General features: G+C 46.7%; 1 long non-coding RNA gene across 1 annotated transcript; it reads right to left on the reverse strand.

The window, feature by feature from the left end:
* Positions 1-11,678: 11,678 nt before the first annotated feature.
* Positions 11,679-20,190, reverse strand: LOC134530400 (uncharacterized). The gene is made up of 3 exons (XR_010074810.1): positions 20,015-20,190; positions 14,345-14,515; positions 11,679-11,809 (listed from the first exon to the last, which is right to left on the reverse strand). It is a non-coding gene; the product is annotated as an uncharacterized LOC134530400 (long non-coding RNA).
* Positions 20,191-23,775: the final 3,585 nt, after the last annotated feature.

Consider the following 23,775-nt stretch of genomic DNA (forward strand, 5'->3'; position numbering starts at 1 on the left):
CTGGGGTGGAGGTGTTCAAATAATTAGACACGGCCCTTGGTTCTACCTTGGCATCGGAGGCTCGCCTGACTTGGGTGGGCCTTGGCTAGTGGTGCGTTCCGTTAGCGGGGTCGGATACTGGCGGGTGCAGGTCGGGCTTTAGGTGGCCTTCAGCTGGACGACGTCAACTTTATAAATATAACTTCAACTTATTCAGAGCAACGATATGGCGAACCATGGCCTTGTTACATCAGCTCAATCAAAACTAGTCAAAGAGCTTTGGCTGATGCCCCAGAGAAAGGACTCAAAAGCCATGTCAAATGCCAACCCTGAGCTCAGTTGCTTGGCTTTTATAACTTTCATATTTACTTACAATTGGACTCCTATTCAGAGACAAGGATTCCTCCCACCACTACACTCTCCATCCCCTCTAATCTTTCACGTATGTCCTTCACACTTCTAACCTCAAACACCTTTTCCTCCTGACCATTCCATTCTCCCACCCTGTCCTCACCAGGAATGAATGCCTCCCTTTTTCTGTTTGTCTCAATCCCTTTAGATCTTTGACACATTTTCTCTCCTCCCTGCGTACTTTCCTCTGCACAACCTACTTACTATCTTTCCCTAGCTCTGCTGCCCCTCAATGTAATAACATTCCTGCCTCTTCCTCCTCGCCAGCAACATTTTCCACATTAGCTCCTAGATCATCACCACCCTCCCTTCCCAATACTCATGACTCATATTGCTACCCTGTGCTGCACCTTCTCCAGCTCTTGCACCTCCATCTTCAGGAATGGGTCCCACATCTCCGCCACATACTCCCTCATTGGCCTGATCAGCTTGGAGTATTTTTTTTACTTTACTACCTTCATGTACTCTTCACTGTTCTGACAAGCAGTTCTCCACTTCTGATATTTCCTTACTCACCTTCAACTGCTGCCTCCCATCCCTAAGGGAGTCTCCTACCCCATGGCCACAATGCATCTCCACTTCTTCCTTCAGCCTCCTGTGTGGCACCCTGAAAAAAGCCTTCTCGAAGTCTATAAGATTGCATTTTCCTGCTTCGCTCCGGTCTTCCAGTAGACCAGCCTTCTGTGCCTTACAAGAAAATCCACTCCTAAACCATTGCTATCGGTCTTCCATCCACCATAGCAATCTATTTTTCCTACTATGTATTTGGCTATCAGCCTCTCCATTACCTTATCCACACTCAATAATAAACTATAGTTTTGCAGGTTTGCTTTGCTCCTCCCTTCTCTGAAAATTAGTACTACCACTAAATCCTTCCACTACTTTGCCAACTTTCCCTCCTCCAGCGACTGTGTAAACAGCAATTTTTGGTACCTGCCCCTTGCCCCTCAGCAGCCTTCTTCCCTTTTAGCCTCCTAACCACTTCTAGCACATCTTTTGTCTGTCTGTATCACTGCCCCACCTACCTGAATACACACAGGATGTGCAGAGCTTCAGAAAAAAATCACATGATTTGATAATTCAACATATCAGTCAGTGCTGTTTACAAAAAGACGGGAGGGTGCATGAGTAGTTCTGTTTGTGTACTTTGTTTTTGAAGTACCTATATTTTTATTAGAGTCGATTGTTTTCAGAATAACTTCAAGACATGATACATCTGGTACAGATTCTTGAAAGCACTCAAGAGACTTGCATTACAATTACACTTTTATTCTCATTTTGTTAATTGACGTCGTCCGACCGACGACCATCCCTAAGCCCGACCTGCACCCGCCAGTATACTCTCCCGCTAACGGAACGCACCCCTGGCCGTGGCCCACCCGAGTCGAGCGAGCCACCGAGCCGAACGGCCAAACCAGACATTATTATTATAAAGCACACTAAATCCGAGTGGACTAGAGACGAACCACACCCATTCCCCCTCAAACAATTAATTACGAATTTTGCGACCTTAAAGTCTCTTCCAGACGCAGTCATTTAGTTTTTAACGTAATGAGGTCAAGCTTGGCGCGGCAGGGGCCGACGCGCCACCGGACGCCATGCCAGTTCCGCAGTTCTACTCGACTCGCGGACCGGGACGGACCTACGTCCCACGGAGAGACCACAACCATTGTCTTCATCGCAAGTAACGTCCGGTAAATATAGTCATTTAGCATAAACCAAACCTTTTTCTATTCACCTCTCCGTGCGTGCCCGGTCCATTTTTTACGGTTCAGGACCTAATCCGACCGCGTAAACGTAAAGACGCCCCGCACCACACCTGGTGCGCAGGGTCGTTCTTCAGCATACGGCACGGGCCGTCTCCCGCAAACCACAGAACTTTCTTAAGGCCACGCGCCTTCGCGCGGACCACAAACCCGCAAGGGAAACTTCGCCAAGTTTAGTGGCGGTGCGTGTACCACCCAGTGGGCACGGCACCCGCGTAGAAACAATCGCTTACGGGACTGGCCGACTCCAGTCACCCACAAACTCTGTGTGCCACGTCAATTGTGCGCGCCTAATTTTCAATAAGTGTACTTTGTTAACGTAACTTTGCGCCACGTCATCTGTGCGCGCCTAATTTTCATTAAGTGTACTTTGTCAACGTAACTTTGCGCCACGTCATCTGTGCGCGCCTAATTTTCATTAAGTGTACTTTGTCAACGTAACTTTGCGCCACGTCATCTGTGCGTGCCTAATTTTCATTAAGTGTACTTTGTCAACGTAACTTTGCGCCACGTCATCTGTGCGCGCCTAACTTTCATTAAGTGTACTTTGTCAACGTAACTTTGCGCCACGTTATCTGTGCGCGCCTAATTTTCATTAAGTGTACTTTGTTAATGTAACTTTGCGCCACGTCATCTGTGCGCGCCTCTCTTGCATCAAGTGTACTTGGCCTGCATACTGTTACCCGAGAAACCAGTGCCACGAAACATTGAACATGTACCGGCCTGCACCCCGCAACGGACAAGTAGCCCTCAGGGGCATGTCTGTACTCAGTAATTGTATGGTGTGACGTCAATCCCTTGAATAAAGGCACGTCGCTACTACGGCAATCCCACGCATTCTTCTTTAACGTAAATTCCCAGGCAAGACCGCCGACGGTTCTAGCGGACCACGCTGGGGCAACGAACCACGAACCCTCATTGGTTAGACACCGAGCTAGCCTGGCGCCCTCCCGGAACATAAAACGTTAGTCAGACCAGCCACCCCGCTAGAACTCGCGCCCGGACTCGAACACGAGACCGCGGACGACGGCAAATGGCGCCCAACGTGGGGCAAAATTTTAAGCAAAAAAACGTGAAAATTGAGCAAACGGCAAGAAAACTGCCATCTTGGACGCACCAAGAGCGGCGGACAAAGGATCCATCAACCCCCACCCCCAGCGCTGACATTCCAGCAGAGCGTGCGACGCAGGCGAACATCACAGCCCAGCACCACCCCCAACCCCCCGTCACTCCCGCACCCGCCCGCTTTCACTTTCGCGCGGCGGTCAGAGTACTCTTCCCCCCCCCCCTCCCACCTAACCACCCTCGTTTTTCACTCTCCGCTTTGTGCGGCCATCCGGGCGCTCAACCCCCACCCATCCACCCCCTATCAACTCTCCGCTTCGCGCGGCCATCCGGACAGCTCCCCTCCCCTTTCAATCCTCCACCCGTCCGCTTTGTGCGACTGTCCGGGCACCTGCCCAGCCGGCGAGCGCGACCCCGCGTGCAGTCTTGCACAGCGCGCACAGAGCCACGAGTGGAAAACACGAATCGACACAGCTGAACACACACGATAACAAGAGATGTATGCAGATGAATGCAGCGGGTGTTACCACCTCTACCCGAGATGGTACTTAAACGGCAGGATCGCCGGGGGGTACGAGTGTGGCTATTGTCAAGAGTATCGCACATTAGGGATGACGATGTGTGGAAACCTGTCGTGTCCCGGAGGAAGTAGCAGGGGCTACCACTGCGACGAGTGTGCCAGCCTATTGCATCGTGACTGCACCAACGAGCGTGAAGGGACTTTGAGGCGCGAGTCCTTCACGTTCACGTGCGCGCGATGTACCGCAGAACGAGCCACCCAAGTGCAGTATCCGGAAGCAACGCCAATAATTCCTCCCCTACGATACGCCGCGACGATTCACGACATCGAGACGCCACTCACGCAGACGCATGACATATCACAAACGCACGCCCCGACGACATCCGCACCGTCACGTACAACCGTCCCGACGCCGACGACCGTCATCCTGCAGCCAAAAATCCCGCTCCCGTCGCCTCCTGTTCCGGAGCCACCAACCTCGGCGTCCCTCGTAGACCTGACGCCACTCACGCCGACGCACTACGCCTCACCAAGGACGCCTTCCGTCCCGACGCCGACGCTCGTCAACCTCTCGCCGCCAATCCTGCTCCCTCCACCCCCGGGCCCAAAGCCACCAGCCTCAACACCCCTCGCAGACCAGACGCCACTCAACATGACTGTGACGACGCTTGACCCGCCGAAGCCGACCGAACGACGCATGACGCCGACCGTCCCACCGCAGTCTGTCACGACGTCCCGAACCCGCCTCGTGTCGGAGACATCTCACGACGCCGGGATGACCTCGCCACCGCACCTGACCACCGTCACCGTGCCGCGAAGGACCATTCCGACGCAACCCGCATTGTCTCCGACACCTGCCTCATCCGGGACGCCACCAGGCTCGACAACGACACGTCGCGCCACACCGTCGCCACCGCCTAGCTTCAACGTCATGCAGCCGTCCTCACTGCCACATGAGTACGCGGCCTCAAAAGGGACGCTGGACAAGGCAACGAACAGGGCCACGACGCCGAGACGCCTGTGCGAGGCCCCGCCGCCTGGATTCGCCCCACGGTGCCCGCCTGGCTTCGAGGCCCAGTCGCCACGACGCCGCCCCTCGGACAGCCTGCCACAGCAGCTGCCGAGGCGACGCGCCCTCAAGCCGCCACAGGCGCCACGACGCCGCCCCTCGGACAGCCTGCCACAGCAGCCGCCGAGGCGACGCGCGCTCAAGCCGCCAGAGGCGCCACGACGCCGCCCCTCGGTCAGCCTGCCACAGCAGCCGCCGAGGCGACGCGCGCTCAAGCCGCCAGAGGCGCCACGACGCCGCCCCTCGGTCAGCCTGCCACAGCAGCCGCCGAGGCGACGCGCGCTCAAGCCGCCAGAGGCGCCACGACGCCGCCCCTCGGTCAGCCTGCCACAGCAGCCGCCGAGGCGACGCGCGCTCAAGCCGCCAGAGGCGCCACGACGCCGCCCCTCGGTCAGCCTGCCACAGCAGCCGCCGAGGCGACGCGCGCTCAAGCCGCCAGAGGCGCCACGACGCCGCCCCTCGGTCAGCCTGCCACAGCAGCCGCCGAGGCGACGCGCGCTCAATCCGCCAGAGGCGCCACGACGCCGCCCCTCGGACAGCCTGCCACAGCAGCCGCCGAGGCGACGCGCGCTCAAGCCGCCACGACGCCGCCCCTCGGTCAGCCTGCCACAGCAGCCGCCGAGGCGACGCGCACTCAAGCCGCCAGAGGCGCCACGACGCCGCCCCTCGGTCAGCCTGCAACAGCAGCCGCCGAGGCGACGCGCGCTCAAGCCGCCAGAGGCGCCACGACGCCGCCCCTCGGTCAGCCTGCCACAGCAGCCGCCGAGGCGACGCGCGCTCAAGCCGCCACAGGCGCCACGACGCCGCCCCTCGGACAGCCTGCCACAGCAGCCGCCGAGGCGACGCGCGCTCAATCCGCCAGAGGCGCCACGACGCCGCCCCTCGGTCAGCCTGCCACAGCAGCCGCCGAGGCGACGCGCGCTCAAGCCGCCACAGGCGCCGCGCCACAACACCGTGACATCACCGCGGCTACCGGGTCGCCTGAGCTCCCTGCATCTGCCTGACGCAATGCAGGTCGACGCCACGGCACCTGGACGCCCGACCGCCCCACCACCGCACGTGACCGCCACTCGGCCGATGACACCTGTCAACCGTCTGGCACGACGGGCCGCGAAACGCCCGCATGTCGGCAAGGCTGAGCCGGGCCGTGCCGAGCGCCGCCCGCGCTTACTGCCCGCCTGCCGTGAACCGCCTGACCTTGGTCGCCGCCGCCCCTGCCGGCCGGCACCCTGGCCACCACCGCAACGCCGTTCGCTGCGAGACACCGCAGCCACACTCGGAACCACTGTCACCCCCCGAGAACGAGTCCGGGGAGGTGCTTAGGGCACAACCGCAGAAGACCACGCCGACACCACCCCATGGTGACGGAACTGGACGACGAGGACGAGGAGGCCTCTACTCCAAACCCGCCCGGCACACCGGAACGGGAGAGGAGGCTGTACCCATCCACGCCGTACCAGGTGCCGAGGGACTACGTCAACAGGCCAGCACCCGGACAATCGACGTGGGACAACCTGGGACCAGGACGCTGGCCCTATCAGCCGCCGCCCCCACAGGCACCACGACGCCGCCCCTCGGCCCGCCTGCCACAGCAGCAGCCGGGGTGGCGAGCACATCAGATCCAGGGCGCTGACCCTATCAGCCGCTGGCCACCACAGGCGCCACGATGCCGCCCCCGGCCGGTCCACCACCGCGGCAGCCGGGGTGGCGTGCACAGCAGGTCCAGTGCGCCGGCCCTACCAGCTGCCGACCCACGGGCGCGCACACCTGCTCCAGAACGCGGGGCCTATCAGCTGCAGAGCCGCGAACCGCAACTGGACAGGGCTGCCGGAGCTAGGGGTGCTACCACGTGGCGGGACCATAAGCGGCGCAAGGTCGGGCTTCTCGAGGGGGGGGCGTTTGACGTCGTCCGACCGACGACCATCCCTAAGCCCGACCTGCACCCGCCAGTATACTCTCCCGCTAACGGAACGCACCCCTGGCCGTGGCCCACCCGAGTCGAGCGAGCCACCGTGCCGAACGGCCAAACCAGACATTATTATTATAAAGCACACTAAATCCGAGTGGACTAGAGACGAACCACACCCATTCCCCCTCAAACAATTAATTACGAATTTTGCGACCTTAAAGTCTCTTCCAGACGCAGTCATTTAGTTTTTAACGTAATGAGGTCAAGCTTAGCGCGGCAGGGGCCGACGCGCCACCGGACGCCATGCCAGTTCCGCAGTTCTACTCGACTCGCGGACCGGGACGGACCTACGTCCCACGGAGAGACCACAACCATTGTCTTCATCGCAAGTAACGTCCGGTAAATATAGTCATTTAGCATAAACCAAACCTTTTTCTATTCACCTCTCCGTGCGTGCCCGGTCCATTTTTTACGGTTCAGGACCTAATCCGACCGCGTAAACGTAAAGACGCCCCGCACCACACCTGGTGCGCAGGGTCGTTCTTCAGCATACGGCACGGGCCATCTCCCGCAAACCACAGAACTTTATTAAGGCCACGCGCCTTCGCGCGGACCACAAACCCGCAAGGGAAACTTCGCCAAGTTTAGTGGCGGTGCGTGTACCACCCAGTGGGCACGGCACCCGCGTAGAAACAATCGCTTACGGGACTGGCCGACTCCAGTCACCCACAAACTCTGTGTGCCACGTCAATTGTGCGCGCCTAATTTTCATTAAGTGTACTTTGTTAACGTAACTTTGCGCCACGTCATTTGTGCGCGCCTAATTTTCATTAAGTGTACTTTGTCAACGTAACTTTGCGCCACGTCATCTGTGCGCGCCTAATTTTCATTAAGTGTACTTTGTCAACGTAACTTTGCGCCACGTCATCTGTGCGCGCCTAATTTTCATTAAGTGTACTTTGTCAACGTAACTTTGCGCCACGTCATCTGTGCGCGCCTAACTTTCATTAAGTGTACTTTGTCAACGTAACTTTGCGCCACGTCATCTGTGCGCGCCTAATTTTCATTAAGTGTACTTTGTTAATGTAACTTTGCGCCACGTCATCTGTGCGCGCCTCTCTTGCATCAAGTGTACTTGGCCTGCATACTGTTACCCGAGAAACCAGTGCCACGAAACATTGAACATGTACCGGCCTGCACCCCGCAACGGACAAGTAGCCCTCAGGGGCATGTCTGTACTCAGTAATTGTATGGTGTGACGTCAATCCCTTGAATAAAGGCACGTCGCTACTACGGCAATCCCACGCATTCTTCTTTAACGTAAATTCCCAGGCAAGACCGCCGACGGTTCTAGCGGACCACGCTGGGGCAACGAACCACGAACCCTCATTGGTTAGACACCGAGCTAGCCTGGCGCCCTCCCGGAACATTAAAAGTTAGTCAGACCAGCCACCCCGCTAGAACTCGCGCCCGGACTCGAACACGAGACCGCGGACGACGGCATAATGTATAATGTTATGGTGACCACTGAAATCTCACAGTTGCCCTGTACACAAGAAGAATGCGTACCAGTCCACGGCCTTATGCTTAGAGGTGATACCGTACTAGAAGCACCAGAAGCATCTCACTTATCATTCCACTTCACTAACACAGATATACCTATGACTAGGAGGATAAGCACACACACAGCAGGCTGAATGGATTATTGTAAAAACGGGTCCTGAGCACAAAAAATGGTTCTTTTGAGTTTTTATTTATTTATTTATTTTTTTTACTGTAGTACCTAGCAACGCAGCTAATTTTTTTGTTACAAAGTTACTAATTTAACTGTTTCAACATGATGAAAACAAACAACAAAAATCTTTAATTGTTGTAATAAAGGATTACAGTCCTAGATGACCGTGGTAACTTTTAAAACTAGACTGTTAGTATTTAATTCGAGGCGGACTACCTGTTCTAAGAACTGCTGGTAAGCAGAAGATTTAAGTTACAAGTTTCTGGATTATTCTGGATAAAGTAGTGGTTAAACCCTTATAAAATATGAATGGAACGAACACAGTGATGCCACCAAGCAGATGACGTACTTTGGGCTTATGCTTTTTTGTGGAAGCGAGGCGATGTCTCCGGCATTGAAGGTAGTTTTTTGCCCGGTGCCAGCTCTGATGAGCAGCCTCATGCTAATGAGGCAGGATAGCTGCTCGTTCAGCTTGTGTGGCTTGCTGGAGATATTACATCGATCAACCAAGGCCTGGAAGGAGTTAAAATAAGTGAGCTAGTTGTCTTCATGTGCTTCAAGGCCAGTAAAACATGCCTCTACCATAGCGTCACAACACTTGATAGCCTATCCCAATAATCTCCAAGAAGATTGGTCAGTGGGAGTATACTCACAGTGACCTGGCTTAAAAACTTGTGTCATTGTGACGTTCCTGTCCTGGGAAGTACACATGTTAAACAATGAACAGTTATTTTTAAACACTACAGGCATACTGTTCTGTACCAAAAATGAGTAGAAGTTGTCACTTGCATGAATGATCATTTAGTTTTACAACATTTCTGACAACAGCCTGCCCTGCACAAATATACACCAGTATGCATGTTAGAACGTGGCGAGGCAGAAAGATTCGGGAGGGGGTTAGGCTTTCACTCCAAAAGGGTCCGGAAACTCGTGGAACTAGTTTTAAGGAAATAATTTACCTATTTAAACAAACTATCATTATAGCAAGATATGTTTTGAGCTCAATGGGAAAACATCTGCCCTGGTAATCGCATAGCTCTGAACTAAACCGTAGCTCAGGGTATTTGTACTTACGTGCGCAGGGCGGGAAACTACGTCAACACTCAAAACTGAATATAAAATGAATACACAGAAGCAGGAGTGCAAATCTGTAGGATTCGCAAGAGGGCCCCATGTGGCTCCTAAGTTGTGAGCGTGGAGTGAACCGACACAAGTCATTTTTGGATGGGGCACCTGTATGTTGTATACTGCCCATATGTTGGCCTATATGAATACAATATGCAGAAAAATTAAAAATATACAGATAGTTTTCCAAAAAAAAAAAAAAAACATACTTTTGACATTTACATTTATCAAAGCCGTCTCACAGTAACAATTTTGCAAACTAAGCAGGACCCTTCAGTGAGGGGCTTCTTAATTCCAGGGGAGGGGGGGCCTGGGTCCGGGCCCTGTAAGAACAAAGGAAGTGTTTTTCAGACTAGAAAACCAAGATGGCTGCAAAAAAGTGGGTAAGTGTGTACTATTTAATTAAAGGGACAGTATTCTATAAGTTAAAAATTAATTTTAATAAATAAATAGCTGTAAATAATGCAATGTAATTAATGTAAATATGTTTATACAATTTATATATTGTTGCTTAAGAAACAACTCTGCCTAAGTGACGTTTTTATATTAATTAGTTTTTTGCTTCTCCATGGAAACGTAAGCATTTGGCGTCTTCTCACGATGTATTTCGCAGAAAATCCTTTCAACAGAATGTGCTACTATGGTCTATTTTGTAACACTGGCTATTATTCAGTACCAGCATGGTGCATAAAGTTATTAAGCTCTCCTGAAAAATTTGCTTTTGGTCACATAGGCGGTGTTGTTTCTTAAGCAACAATATATGTATTGCAGTCATGTTTCATAGGGGCATGCTCCGCGTGGGGAATGGATTTCTGTCCAACGAGGGAAGGTGAGCATTTCTCCTCACAGACCCTACCCTCACATACTAGCCATTGTATTTTTGAAAGGTGGTTCGTGGGAGGGTGAAAGCCAATAAAACTTTAAGAAAGATGAAGTCACAGAAGTTATGTCCATCCAAGGATGCATAGTAGTCTTAATCTAACATTAGGTAATGATAATAACATTATAAGTATAAGATTATGGTTCAATCTTTTTTATATATATTAAATGTCATCAAATAAAAGTGCACAAAAAATAGAATAACCTCGCTTCTTAGGGATTTTGTGAGGGGAAAAAAACCATTACTTTTAAGGAAAAATAACATCCTTTTTTTAGGTCTCCAGATGGTTAATTTTGGAACCAACACACATCATAATTTTTAACACTTAGCTGTACGATATGAATAAGCAATTATTTCACTTAAAAAAACTTTTAACATAATTTTTTTTAAAAAAATAAATAAGTGACATGTTTTGCAAAAAAAGTTATTGTTGTAAATTTTCTTGATTCTGGACTTAATAGGCTGTTCAAAATACATCTGTAAGCTGATTTATATTGTCCATAGCATACAGAAACTACTTATCTGCCGCTGAGTTAACATTTCTACAGCAGTCGAAGGGTTAAGCAACACAATTATTGACAGAGGATAAAGTTGACAGAACCTTCAAGACTGTGTAAGCTTAAAACTGCTCCATAACCAACTTGATGCTCCATTGAAACTTATCATGTGTCTGGATCAAACAACTGACCCTCGCCATGTGATTATTATGCCCCGGTGATCTAGATCAGCGATTCCCAATTTTTTTTTTTTTTGCCAGGGAACCCTACGATCGACTTTTCTTTTGGCGGAACTCCAACTCCTTCCAAGAAAGTTATTTGACAAAAAATTGTGCCTGCTTTATATGACATTTGTCTTGACTCACGGAACCCCAGGGTTCAGCGGAACACCTTTTGGGAACCGCTGATACAGATCACTAACAATTGATGGAGTTTTCACAGCAAATGTATACTATATACAAAAAATAGACACCAAAGAATTTGGTAACTGAGAAATCATGACTAGTTTTAATAAATAACTTAATAGTAATTTATAATATATAATTATAATATTTAAATATAATAAATATAATATATAATTATAATATTTCATCCTTCACATTGTAAAAGAAGTCCTTAAAGGAACATATTATTAAAACTTGTATGTACAAACATTTCTAATTAAAATTGTCTTTATAGTTAAGCACTACATCCTTAAATAAAATTAAAAGCTTTATGTTTTTTTGGGATATGCAGCCTCATAAAAAAATTTAGTGGCCAAAGCAAAGCTAACAGCACCTATTGCAAGTGTCAATCCAAACAACACTCTGTCGAATGGACCGCCTTTCAGATACACAGGGACACCATCTGGCTTCTGTAAAAAAAAACAATAATGCTTATTACAAGCACTCAGTACATACTTAATAGCATGGTTGTTTCAGAATGTCTGAATCCCAATTTCCTTGTCATTTCCACATGACATTGACAGTAAACAAACTAACCATTTACAGCTATTTTTTGAAATTAGATTGTGTTAACCACATGTGTACAAGAAAATGCAAAATATTCAACTTCAATTATCAGGACAATTTCTACTTCATATGATACCAATCCCTGTCATAATCCCATGTGTATTTTAATAAGGTTTAAGAGAATATTTTAATTCTAGAGGAAATTATTTAACTCACACTGTGGCTTTGTTTGCATGGGCTGTAACTTATACGATATCTGCAACCAAGCAGTAACTTGGCTGCTCTTGTTTCCGGAAGTAGTACTCAGGTCACTTCGTGTAAACCATTCAACTGGTAAGTGTAACTACAGTAGACTTTGCTGGTGGCAGATAATTGAAAATGCCAGATTATCAGTCAGTATCTCACACAATCACTAAATGCAAAGTTGTAGAGCACATACATCTCTGTAAGATGGTGTTTGGCAGCAAATAGTCTTTAGCAGGAACAGAAGGATAATCATTTGAACACAAACAGGCCAAAAATAAATTTGCTGTCAATGGCATGCAGGGTTCTGGTGAAGAAACACTAGACGTGCCGATCACTTCCGAGCAATCCTGAACCGCACCAAACACTCCCAATCCCAGCTACAAAGTGTGCTTTAATTAACACTTATGTGCATGCTGTAAAAGGTTTTCCAATGTTAGCTAAATATTATAGGTTTTTGGCCTAAGATCCCTTAGTTGGCTTAATTTATTTTAATTATTGAAAAGTTTTTGTATCTTTAATTTTAATAGTTGTTTAATACTCACTAATGTCGGACCATCAGGCATTCCAGATCGTTGGATGTGGACTTTCAAAAGACTATTGTACAGCTTTTGCACATGCAAGAATATTACAGTACATACTCAAGCAATTCATTTTATTTACATATGTGATGTATTACAACTTAAACATATATTTTAAATAAAGCTTATAAAATACATTTATTAGAATAAATTTAAATACTAATAAATCCTTTTATTAGCATATTGATTTTAGGAGTAACAATTAAAATTGTACTTTCTACACATATGACTTTTTCTCTCAATGCCCAGTACTCAAATAGGTGTAAGATTTGCGAGAAAAGTTCAGTCTATTTGAACAAACCCTATATTTTAGATTAAAAGGTAATAGGAACTTACGTTTCCCTTTCCCCTGAATTTTTACAGATTTCCTATAAGTTCGAGGTTTTCAAAAACATAAAGAAAATCGGAAAAAATGGGCCTACTTATTAAATAAATAATAATATCACATATCTATAAATAACCTGTTAAATTTGCACACATCTGAGACAGAAATTAATTTAGCAGTTAAAAGCTTGAGACACTCACTACAAGCATTAACTCACTTGCTTTCCCAGAGGGAGCCGACCTGCATGTTACATGTTAAACACTTGAAAAACCACAAACAAAATTAACAAAAAGGAAACTGATAAAAAATAAAATTTATCCCGTACAAAAGAAAAAAACCAAAAACCTGAATCATTTTGTTAAGAGCTAAGTATTTTCATAGCTATATGCACGAAACTTACACAACCACTAGCACTAGAAACCTATGCGCTAAATAATCATGGCACGTATAGAGCACGAAAAACTCAAAACGGAACACAAGATGTCCACAGTACAGAAAACCTAAAAGCACACAGTGCATGAAATCATCAAACTGTAACACCATGTTACGTTCATTTGGGGCAGAACAAAAAATCATCTACACTACCACCATAAAAACTAACAGCCATAATAACAACATTAAAATACCTAGCTCTCAACCTTGCAGTATATCTCTTTAAATTGTGTCTCCAAATTCTGTCACTCCTTGCTACCTCTAAACTTAAGGTACATACTGTACAAACTCCCTCCCTTCCCTCCTAGTGCCCCACAATATGACCCAGAAAAAAAACCCACAATGTCTGAGATGCGACAATGTTTCCAGAACATTTTTCATTGGTCAGTATTAATCAGGCTACAATCAATATCGGGTGAATACTTCCAATAATAGTTCTTTACCCAATTTGTCACTTGTCTGGTTGGCACCCATCTATATTTAAAGGCACCAAAACACACATTTTTAGTTTAAAGGTGAGATACTAAATACAAAAAATGAATTTAAAATGTTTTTTATATACAACATCTAGTCACGTGGCCCAAAATTTGCCAACTGTATTGGGCATGTGCAAAGCATTGTTTGCTGCCAAGTTGGGTAAAAAAAACACATTCAAATACCCAAATATCCATTACTTACACGCTATCAGTCTTTATTATGGAGTTTTTAAGGATTCTTAGTGAAATTTAGGGACTTTTAAAGGCCCTTATTCAGTTAAAGACAAATTAAGGACTTTTTAAGGATATAAAGAAGGTGTACGAACTCTGTTAGTTCATAGTCAGCTGTTCAACAATCCTGTAGAAGGCCAATCCACTCACCTGAAAAAGCTTCTGTTTGTCTTTAAGTTTCTGTGGAATGCCTCCTTGAAACAGAGGTTTTTCACCAGAAGCAGAGGAACTGACTGGAGGCATAGGTGCCTTGGCAATTTTCACATTTGGAGTTTCAAATATAATCCTTGGGGGTTCACCCTTGTCAAGCGGTCTTGAACTCTGAAATTAAATTTGAATATTTATGATCAGTAGAAACTTATATCCCGGGCCTAACAAAAATTTCAATGTATTGTTTGATGACAGCATATTTATATACATCTGTACATAAATAGAAAGACCAAAGTTAAGAAACCTGTATAAAAATTTTACAACAATTTGCAAAAAAATAAACCAGCCAACTTAATTTTTCTTTCTTTCTCAAAACAAAAAAAAATCAATGCCTCCAATGAATAATGTTATGAGAACTATAAAAAAACTGCTGCCCCCTGATCAAAAGGAGCAGTTTAGGCAAACTAATCACAAGATGACAGTGATGTGCACGTCTCTCATTTAGATTTCACATGGACATGTATAGATGCATTGTGGGGCTATGATAAAATCTTAAAGAGATTAATGTTTCTAATGCTATGTACAAAACTATTTTCATTATTAATAAAATCCCACACTCGACACAAATAGTTCAAAACAGAAACACACTGTTAACATGGCGCTAATGATGTAATGACGTGAATACACCACTTCACCTATAAAAGTTTTGCAAATAATTTAAATGTAACAAACATGCTCTCCTGTCTCAAAATAACCACGTAGGCTAGTATAACTGAATAAATTTTAAAAAATGCAAATTCCTTCTCCCAAAGAAGCCATTAAACTATAAAATTACAGCCCACAGGTGTTATATGACATTTGAAAACTTGAGGGAAAAAACTGTGATTTCCAAAGCCAAATTACTAATGCAATTTTCCAGTGAGATGTTAAAAACAGATTGCCAGTATGGATATCAACAATCACGCATTATAGTAAGCACAGGAATTTTCTAGTCGTACTGGCAAAGCATGTTTGTGTAGTTTTGCAGTAGCAGTGTTGTTAAATATACTAGCAAGTATAACTGGGTCCCCAGTAAAATGTAAGCAGTTTTCTATATATGCAAATGACAATGTTTTGACATTATATTGAGCGTGAATAACAGTGAAAAAGTTGCGGGAAATGAACTGTTGTCAAGAAGTGCTAATAAATAGTCAACAGCCTAAGAGAACTGACCGATAGTGAATGTAGGGTGAAGTCTATGGCCAGCACGTGTTTGGAGAGGTTAAGGAAGGGAGGAAGGGTGAAGTGCAAAGGATGTGGGAAAGCATGGAGGAAGAGGGAGAATGGAATTCAGTGTGACAAATGTGACAAGTGGTTTCATCTAGAATGTGGAGATGTAAGGGAGGGGTCGGAGTGCTTAGAAAATGAATATTGGGTATGTAAGGGGTGTGAACAGGTAAAAAACACGACGTGTGCAACCGATCTATGCAGTATGGACATATGATGGATGGAAAAGATTAGTGCTGATGAGAAATATACGGAATGTAGGAGTGTCAAGTATGGTTAAAGGGAAGGAACCTAAAGCAGTCGGGCGGACACCAGGGAAAGAAATGGCTGTGGAATCTGTTTTGTGAAAGGGTTCTTGAAGGAAGGGGTGATCCAGAAAGAGATTAAACTAAGGCAAGGAAATGGATGGAGCAAATCTTGCAGCATGTTGTACAGAAGGAAACTGAAATAATTAGTACATTGGAATCTCTAGAAAGAGGTGAGCCAAGGACAATAATAGAAAGGATAATGAATGCAGGATGGATAGATTAGAGGAGATAAGGCGGATAAAAAGGGTGCTAGCAGTAATAGCAGTGGCATGAAGTAGGAGTTAAAGCAGGAAGAACAGATGAGGAGAAGATTGGGCAAAAAGAGGTGAACCAGGTGAGTGTGGAGCTCAAGGTGGCTATGATGAAAGAGATTGCTAGGTTTAGCGAGCACAATAATGAAGTTAGAAAGCTGGAGGAAGAGAATAGCTGTTTGAAAAGACAAAATGGTGCTCTGGAGGAATTTGTAACAACCCAGGTTACTACTCTTCCCACTTGTTAAATGGTTTGATTATGATTTATTGTGTTGTCTTATATTCAGAACTATGCTTAGGTTTTCTCATATTATTTAAATAACATTTTTTTTATGCCTTCTAAGGAGTATTCATGTGGTTTGCCATACACGTTTGAGTTTTAAGTTATCTTGACAAATTGTTTGCTTTATAGTGACTAAGCCCCTAGATGCTATTTTTACCAGATTGTTTATTTGTGGAGTTACATTTTTATGTGCTTTAACATATTTTTTATAAATTGCTTATTTTAGCTTTGTTCGTAAATGAGCATGTTTACATAATTATCTTTGGTATTTTTTTTTATCATGGCCCTTTGTTTGAACGAGCAGATGCGGTGGTTTGCCAGTTGCGTAAGTTAGAGAGAGACAGACATTTCGGTACCCATGAGAAAAGACTCGCTGTTAACATTCACCAGTATTGGATGGGTTTTTTTTTTCTTGTATTTTTTGATTGGTTAAAAATATGTCACTAGTTTTCGTGATTTTTTTCAGGTTGTAACCTCTGTCAAAAAAGCCTCGTTGCAAGGGGCAGGAAATTTGTACACTGTTATGGTTTTAACGGGGCTGTGCTGTGATTGGTTAGATAGGTCACACACCTACCATTTCCTTCGGGTGAATGCAGATTCGTAACCTCATAGTCAGTCGTGGCTTGGGCATCTGCGGGAGTAGCTATATTAAGGGGCGAATCGCCAAATTTACCATATGCAGAGTTAAGAAGAATTTCACGTGTCTGGTCCAGGCCATGCTAAGAAACATATTTTTGGTCATGTTTAATTAAAATTTGCGATCACAGGCGGTAGCGTAGGCCCAGTTGGCGGCGTTTTTGTGAATTGGTGGCCACGCCAAGCAGATACAAGCCTCCCGACCCTATTTACTGTGCATCACAAGTGATCACAGGATTTTCATTAATGAACTGTCCAAAGTATGGTCCCCAAATGAAGAACAAATTTTATTGTTGAGTGGGGTGGGAGGGTGGGAAAAGCTGGGACAGAAGATGGAGAGACAGGAACTATAAAAGCAGGATAAGAAAACTCAAGTTAAGTCTTCAGAAATAAGAGAACCAAAAGAGGTAAAAGCTTGATGATCAAAAGAAAAATAAGGAATTAGAATAGTTCAGAGGTGGTGGTATTGTCTGCAAGAAATGTGGCATAGTTCAGGAGAAGGGTGGAAGGGGGGACGGTAAATGGGACGGAGCTCTACAGATACATAAGAAGAGTGAAGGGTGAGGAGGGAATAGGGGTTCTCAGAGGAGGAGGGGGGCAGGAATATACAGAGGACAGGGAAAAGGCAGACTTACTGCAGGAGCAATATCTGGCAGTATTTACAAAGGGGGAGGCATGGGAGGGTAAAGAGGACGACAGTTTAATGGGCAGGAAGGCCTTTGAGCTGCGACTGACAGATGTAATTAAGGTGATCAGGAGGTTGAAAGGGAGAAAGGCAGCTGGGCCAGATGGTATAGGGAATAGTCATTTGAAGTTGGGTGATAGGGAGATTGGGAAGTACCTGTTGGAGGTTTTCAAGCAGTCTCTGGAGGAGGGGAAACTACCAATGGAATGGAAGGAGGCAGTGGTAGTTCCCATCTACAAGGGGGGAAATGATAAGGCGGAGCCAGGAAGTTACAGGCCGGTCAGTTTGACGTCCTGTGTAGGAAAAGTGATGGAGAGGTTGGTAGGAAGGTACGTAAAGGGGGAAATGGAAGATCTGGGGTGGGTGGATAACAGGCAGCATGGATTCAGGATGGGGTTTTCATGCGAGACCCAGATGGCTGGGCTGTTGGAAGACCTGGTGGAAGCGGTGGACGGGGGGAAGCAGATAGATGCAATCTTTATAGATTTTGAAAAGGCGTTTGATAAGGTCCCCCATAGGAGGTTAATGGAAAAGGTTGAGTTGCTGGTGAGGGATGGAAGGGTGGTAAACTGGGTGGGTGATTTCCTGAGGAATAGAAGACAAAGAGTGAGAGTGGGTGAGGAAAGCTCCGAGGAGGGGGAAGTGACGTCGGGGGTGCCACAGGGGAGTGTGCTGGGGCCTCTGTTGTTCACAATTATGATAAACGATCTGGGGGAGGGCATGAAAGCCAGATGGAGGCTATTTGCAGATGACTGTGTAGTGTATGAGGTTGTGGGGGAAGGGGGATGTTTAGCAGAGGACTTGATAAGGTTGGAGCAATGGACGGAGAAAAATGGAATGTCCTTGAATGTTGGTAAGACAAAAGTTGTCAGATTTACAAAGAGGAGGAAAGTCACACGAAATGTATATTACTGGAAGGGGCAGGAGATAAGAGAGGCAGCAGGATATAAGTACCTGGGGGTGACACTGAAAAATGACCTAGGATGGGCGGAGCACATAGAGGGGGTGGTCAGGAGGGGAAGGCAGGCGCTGGGGTTGCTTGGTAGGACCCTGCAGGGAGCTGGGAGGAGGACAAAGGAGAAGGCATACTCCACATTGGTCAGGCCAATGTTGGAGTATGCGGCGGCGGTCTGGGACCCCTACCTGGTGACTGAGGTGAAGGAGCTGGAAGGGGTGCAGCGCAGAGCGGCTAGGTGGGTGATGGGAATGTGGAGAAGGAGGGAGGGGCAGGATGGGAAACTGCATAGCCCAACGGAAATGATTAAGGAGTTGGGGTGGGAAACGTTACAGAGGAGAAGAAGAGTGGAAAGGTTGGTCAGGATGTTCAAGGTGCTGAAGGGGGAAGGGGGATGGGGGCAATTGGGAAGCAAAGTACATAGAGGGGAGTACAGAGGACGAAGAGACCACAGATGTAAGCTCCAGAGGGTGTGGAGGCGGACAGAGAGAGGGCGGAACACCTTCCTGGTGAGGACGGGGAGGGAGTGGAATGGGCTGGGGGAGGAAATGGTGGAGGTCAGGGATGGGAGGGAGCTGAGAAAGCTGATGGAGGGGGGGGGGGGGAGAGGGGAGTGAGTGGGAGTTCTTGCCACCGGGTGAAAGCCCAATTACAGGTTAATAAGTAATAAATGTACATAAGGGTACGAGAAAAGTAGGCAGGACTGCTCGTAATCCAAGATGTGCCAAACTACAACAGGATTTCAATTTAAAAATTAAAAAAAAAAAATCATATATGTTTGGAATGAATAAGGTAATTCGTGGGGGGGGGAGGGGGGCTGGGGAAAGCTGGGAGCTAGGTTGCACAGAGGGCTGTATCGAGGAAGGAGGGATCATGAGTGGAAGATTCAGAGGGAATGGAGACGGACAGAGAGAGGAAGATAGGACGGGGTGAGAGTGTAACGAGCTTGAGGGGAGGATACTGGATCTGGGAGGAGGGAAGGACTTACGAAGGAGGCTCCAGAGGGGGGAGGAGTGAGGGTAGTTGGGGGGTGGGAACTCCTTGCCACCGGACGGAAGCCCAATTGCAGGTGTAAAAATTATTAAAAAAAAAAATTATGATAATAATCTACAAGTAAAAGTGTGGTGTAACTGAAAAACGGTAACAAAAAATTTAATATTAAGATACATAACAATTTTGAAAAACACTTCCAATAAATAATTAAATTAAACAAATCAAAATTATAAAATTTTATAAATATATTTGAAGTTCTAAAATTACATAGTATAACTATCAATACAGGTTACCACAGGATAATAAGGCTGCATGTGTGTTGCTCCAACCAGTCGTCCGGTAAAGTTATTGAAATTATAAAACATTATCTTTTTTTATTTTTATTTAAGTCCTTTCTATTATTTTACAATTTAGAAATAGATAATCTTAATCAGCACTTCAGACAACTTGCTTTAAACCAAAGACAAGAAAAGCAAGATAGCACCAAATATTCTATAAGAACAAAATTGGAAAATCGCCAAAAAAAGGGGAGACACGATGTGCAGCGCATTCTATTTGCATGTCCTGCTTCTACAGCGTAAGCATATTTGGAACAATGTTATTTTAGCGATTTTTATTTCACGTTTTTTAAGTTTTCTTCAGTAGTTGTAATTTATTATGTCTGGAAAATTTTTTTCAATATTTGGTTGCAACAATTACGATGTTGCTAACTGTTCGAAGTCGTTTTTGATTTCCGAAGGACGAAACACTGTAAGTAACCCACTCCACTAATTTGACGTCGTCCAGCCGAAGGCCACCCCAAAGCCCGACCTGCAACCGTCAGTATCCGACCCCGCTAACGGAACGCACCCCTAGCCATGGCCCACCCGAGTCAGGCGAGCCTCTGATGATAAGGTAGAACCAAGGGCCGTGTCTAATTAATCACAATACCTCTACCCCGGTTCATCAACAATCAAACATAAATTAATGACAACTACACTATTAATTAAAACCCCAGCATAAGGAAAGTGCGATGCAGGAGTGCCCAAGTCACTCATGTGTGAACTTACCTTAATCAGTTTGTGAGTGCCCCCTTTGCAGCCTTCAGTCTTAATTAATTATAGTATTGTGTTGACGTGAATAGTACCTCCCTGTTTTTTTGTGTGTGACTAGCAACTAAAACAGTCAGCAAGTGACGAACAGTCTCTGGTGTGACTCTGAATATTTAAACTTAAATAATGCAAACTTGTTAAATATAATTCCTAAAGAATATCTGTGTATTAGGTTAATTTTTATTATTTTATATATGAATTTAAAGCCACTTTCAATCTGTTATTAATTTAATAATTTCCGAATAACGGAAATTTATAAACTTTGGCGCGAGAGGATGCTGAGCACTCCCCTCGCGCCAGGGCCAGACGCCAGTACCGAGCGACTCGCGGACCGGGGAAGACGTGCATCCCACGGGAAGTCCTCAACTTTTGCCTACACTGAATTCACTACTGGTAATTATAGTCACTCCCTCAACCTTTTTCGTAATTAACTCCCGGTGTGCACCCGGTCCTTTTACGGTGTAGGGCCTATCCCAGCCGCTTAAACTTAAACTCCCTGCACAAGGCATTACGCGGGGCAGTGCAGCATACAGCACGGGCCGACTCCCGCAACCACAGACTTTTGGGTAATCGCCGAGTGCACAGGCACCGGCAACAACGACTTAAAGACTTTTAACGAATTTCATAGCGACCCGTGGTCCACAATGGTGGGCCCTGGCATCGCCGTTTGCAATTTTAGGGATTGGCCGCCTCCAATCGAACACCCCCCCTTCCCCTCAACGACTGGCGTGAGGATTTTAGTATTAGTGACGGCACATCAGAGTGCCCAGTGTCAACTTAGTGTAATTTGTGTAGGGAAAATCAATGTGAATGGTGTAACTGTAAGTGCAAGTGTAATTGTCGATTTCAATTAAACGTCCACTCCGCACACTCCGTGCGCGACGTGTATATGACATAGCAAAACCGAACCCGTGTATGTTATTTTGTGAACTTCCCTAATCCAGCCAGGAATCAGCGTGCTATGCTGTGTAGGGCCAGTAACGTAGCAATAGCCAGGGATCCCTCCCACCACGACCACCGCCGCTGTTCCTAGTGGGCCACACAGGGGCATTCGCATCCAACAACCCAACTCGTCGTTAGCCACAGAGCTAGCCTGGCGCCCTCCCGGCCACATTTTCAGTAAAAAATTGGTTGTCTGTAAAGTCGGTTTACAGACGATAGTTTACCATGACAACGGCATAACAAAACATTGATGAAATGATTGATCCAGAAGAAAAGGAAGTATCACATTCGGCCTCAGACTGAGCCGTAATAGGTTTTTGCAACCAAACCATTTAGGCATTAAAAATATTATATTCTTTGAGAAAGATTTTTTTTTTAATTTTTCTATTTTTTTTTATGATAAAATGTACCTCTGCATACTTTTATGAATAAAATTGAATCAATTTTATTGAATTATCACTATTTTGTATGGATACAAGGAAGTAGTGAAATGAAATGTACAATTTAATTAATAAATTTACTTTTATTTGCATTCATTAGTTCAAATATGTTTATAACTTTTGAAATGTTGTGGGCGCCGTATTTATTTTTACAAGTACAAAAAAAATTAGCAGTAGCCGAGATTCGAACCGATAACCTTTGCACTGGAAATCATCCATGCTAACCACACTGCCACGAGATCATTTTGAGAATCATTGTTTCAGATGGTATTTACATCGTACCTCCGTGGGCAGTAAAGCCCGGTCCCCACCCCGCCAGCACCAGCCCCCACTGGCGAAATGCACCCTTACACCCCTCCTCCGCGCAGTTACCATCACTAGTCAGTCTTCGCCCGTGCGCGACCAAGGACGGAAGTGTAACCCTGTGAGACTGCGCGAGACGTGAGACCGCGAGACGTGAGACCGCGAGACGTGAGACCGCGAGACGTGAGACGCGAATAGTGAGATATGTGAGTGTTTTCCGGACGCGAACTCCGCACCGCCGGCGAGCCTAGTAAGCTGCACAGGGGCTGACGACCCACACCCATCGTGGCCTAGCTGCAAGCTAGCCTGGCGCCCATCCGGACCGAACAGTATACCAGCCGACTTCCCTACTAGGCTCACCCGCTAACGCAGCCTCCGTTACCGGGACGACGGCATTTTGCGCCCCTGCGTGTGGCAAAAATCAAGAAAAATTCAGTGTTCTACAGCAACTTTTCAACATCCAAGCTGAGTTGTATGCGGGAAACGGCCATTTCGTGCGCGCGACGTGATTAGGGTCAGACAGGCCGGCGCGACCAACGCAGCGAACAAAGAGCATCCCTCCCCACCCTCGCAACTTTCCAGCGGAGCGAGCGACGCAGCTGGCCTGCGTCACGACCCAACACCTGTCGGAGCTATCGCCCTTCTCTTTGTGCGATCGTCCAGGCAGCTATCGCCCTCCCTTTTGTGCGATCGTCCGGGCAGCTATCGCCCTCCCTTTTGTGCGATTGTCCGGGCAGCGTCCCACACTCCTTCCTCGACGCTGCGCGCGCAGACAACTACAGCATGACACAACCTCCCACTTCCCCCCCCCCCACAAGAGTTATCACTCTCCTCTTTGTGCGGTCGTCCGGGCAAGGGGCCACCACGCCTCCCCTTGTTTCGGAGTGCGCGCGCACGACCATGTAACAAACAACTACGATCAAAACAAACACCAGACACCACTCCATTAGTTTTGATTCTTAAAGATTCCAATGTTAAAAATAATTTAAACATTTTATTAAACATTTTCGACTGACCATCACCTCAGATCTGATAGTAACACTAACACAATGTTACCCCACACAATGACCATTTTCTGTGCGAAATGCTCCTTGCCAAAAACATGGATCTACTGACGGGAACATTACCATGGCACAACACGTGCCTGTGTGCACCGGACATGGGAAAAGTCCCAACCAAATGTGAGACCGTGGCCAACGCATGGGACATACCAGGGAACCCCATCTGGAGAGGGGAGACAGAGGTGAAGCCACCACTTCCTTGGCAACCAACCCAAGG

The sequence above is a fragment of the Bacillus rossius genome, chromosome 3 (assembly GCF_032445375.1).
Source record: "Bacillus rossius redtenbacheri isolate Brsri chromosome 3, Brsri_v3, whole genome shotgun sequence".
In the NCBI taxonomy this organism is placed as follows: Eukaryota; Metazoa; Arthropoda; class Insecta; order Phasmatodea; family Bacillidae; genus Bacillus; species Bacillus rossius.